This window comes from Ziziphus jujuba, chromosome 1 (assembly GCF_031755915.1).
Source record: "Ziziphus jujuba cultivar Dongzao chromosome 1, ASM3175591v1".
Lineage (NCBI taxonomy): Eukaryota > Viridiplantae > Streptophyta > Magnoliopsida > Rosales > Rhamnaceae > Ziziphus > Ziziphus jujuba.
This window is the reverse complement of record NC_083379.1, coordinates 37283076-37286046: the sequence shown is the minus strand read 5'-3', so window position 1 is coordinate 37286046 and position 2971 is coordinate 37283076.

Sequence of the window (2971 nt, the reverse complement as noted above, 5' to 3'; positions counted from 1 at the left end):
GAAGCATGGCTTATAAGCGTGTGTATACCTTTCCTTTGCAGACGCGTTTTAAACCCTTAAGGCTTGGGTTGTAAGAGGATTCCCCAGACCCAAAGAGGACAATATCTGCATGCGGATGGTCTGGGCTGGGTTGTTACAATCTACCCAAGGGTTATGCTGTGGAATAAGTCTTAAATGGATCCACGGGGCTTTCCTACATTCCATTTCTTAGATGAATGTTCCTCGGATGAGGTTAAGCAACTGAATACCTTTCTCATTAAAGGTTTTTTGACTTATATATATGTTTCAAACACTTTTACAGTTGAGGCGATTTGTAATCATTCTCTAACTTTTTCTTTTATTTTTTCCTACATATCTTCTTCCATCTTGATCAATTCATTAGCTTTTTTTAGGGAATCAATCATGGTGGCAAGGGTCTTCATTGTGAGAGAGTTGTACAATGAGTTTTTTCAGAATAGGTTTTTCTCAAAGGCTTCAAAGACCATTGATTTGCTATAATTTGGAATACTGATCTGCTCTTTGTTGAATGATTATGTGAAGCCTCTAAGAGTTTCTCCCTTCCTTTTTTTAATGCTAAATAGGAAGTTGATTCCCTTCTTACCCTCATACTTGGTGCAAATTGAGCCTTGAAGATTTTTGCAAGCTCCTCAATTTTGTTAACCAAGCCTGCCTCCAATCTATAGAACCATGATAGTGTTGATCCTTTCAAGCTGATTGAGAAGATTTTGCACATTTTAGCTTCCTTTTTATCCTTAGAGATTCCGAGTTACTCCATGGTATTGTAATATTGTTAGATGTGCTCTCTCGGATCTAAAAATCCATCAAAAAGTTCAAACTTCTTTGGAATGAAATGAGATGGGAACTTTGTATTGACTATCCAATCTATGAAAGGTGTTCCCACCAACTGCTAATCCACGTGTCCTTTGTGTGCTGATCTTTTTTCTCAGATGCTTTATGTTGCACCAATTCCCTCAACTCTTCAGTAGTTACGAGCAGTTTTTAGCTCTCTTCTCTTTTCTAGAGGTTCCTTGCTTTCTTGAGGACTCCTCCTGATTTTTCTCTTAGATATCCCCTGACTCACAATCTCCTATTACATATTAATCTTGGTGCCACCTATTTAAGCTCTGATCTAGTTCTCCATTCTCAAAAGATGCATGTTTCTATTGATTTTCATTTTGTTTGAGATAAGGTTCTAAGTGGTTTTATTTGAGTATGTCATGTAACTTCTGCTAATCAGCTTGTAGATCTTCTCGCCAAACCTTTGTCTCGAACTTCATATGAATCATTATGGTCCAAGATTCATCTTGTGGGAGCATATTAGGAAAGAGATATTGCTACAAATTGTTAGAATACATATATTTTTTTTTACATTTATATATTTGATTATTGGCCTGATTTACTGCCTTAAGTGGATTTGTACAATTGTAAATGTACTCCTCAACGTCAATAATATACATGACTTGTTTTATTCTCATACTCTCATATGTAATTCTATTTGATATAACTAAATTAATGGTTCAAATTACTTTTGGTTTATATATTTTCGGCATTAGACTATAAGGTAGGTAATGGAAAATTAAAATAAGTAAATATTAATAAAAGTTTGTTATGAAAAAATTACTATGTGAATCAAAATTTTTATTTTGAACATGAATTTTTTGGCTATGTACGATGTGTTAATTGAGTTTTATCTCTGTGTTTTAATTGTTTCACTTTTCAATATATATATAGAGTAAAATTTTTGTATGATTATATCCTCAATAATATTTTAATATATGTTATTTTGTAAATAAGTTTGATAAAATTTTGATACTTGTAGGATTAATGACTGTTATACTTTATATTGAAGTAATTTCAATATAGCCATAAACAATTTTGATACAACTTGAATAAATTATAAATAAGAATAAACTCTATATTATAATAAGTTATGTTTTTTTAATCCTGTAGAAAGGAATTTTGCCTCGACAAAATAATATTTAGCTATATATTATAAAAATATATGATATCTTATATTCAAAATTCAGTTGTTACAATATCAATAGATTTGCTGGTATATATTAACTCATCAACATGGATACTTTTTTTGTTAAAACTAATATATTTTTAATTATAATTCATTAAATTATAATATTTTTATAATTATATAATTAATTTAGTTCCAATAGAGAAAAGTTTTATTTTACACGCGCGCGCACACACACACACACAAATTCTACTGTTCCAAATGAAATTTCATTCCATCGCCCATATTCCATATTATGTTGCATAAAAAAATATATTTCTCCATCAAAATATCTTACGGTCGGCGGAACAAACTTTTCCTTTTCTCTTCAAAAAAAACAAAACAAGATCACCCGGGTACTATATATGGGCCCCACTTATGAAATGAATGGCAGTGAAAATGATGCAATTCGAATTGGCACGTGTTTTCATTTTCGATATTTTGTTTCTTTCGTTTTTATCGGTGATGGAGTGCCTGTGGAGATAGATGCAGCGCGTCTATCTCATTTTATTTTTATTTCATTTTATTTTAATGTTTTTGCATAGAAAGAGAGCATACCAGTCTCTTCCATTCATATTATCTTAGCTACAAGCTTAATATCCTCCAATTACTGAAAACAAAAAACATTTTTCTACATATCCAATCCCTATCACTTGCCGTAATATTAACCAAAGAAATTAATGGCAGTTCAAGTTCCAATTCCTACCACTTTCATATTATCAGCCTTTGGGGCACCCAGTACTATATATGGGCACCACTTATGAAATTAATGGCAGTGAAATAATGCAAATCGAATTGGCACGTGTTTTTATTTTTGATATTTTTCTTTGTTTCCTTTTCATCGCTCGTGGTTTACGTGTGGAAATAGATGCTGAGCAAATAGTTAGCCACTCTCAGTACTCGGATTTTTTTCTATAAATGGAGAGCATACCAGTCTCTTCCACTCATACTACCATAGCTGCAAGC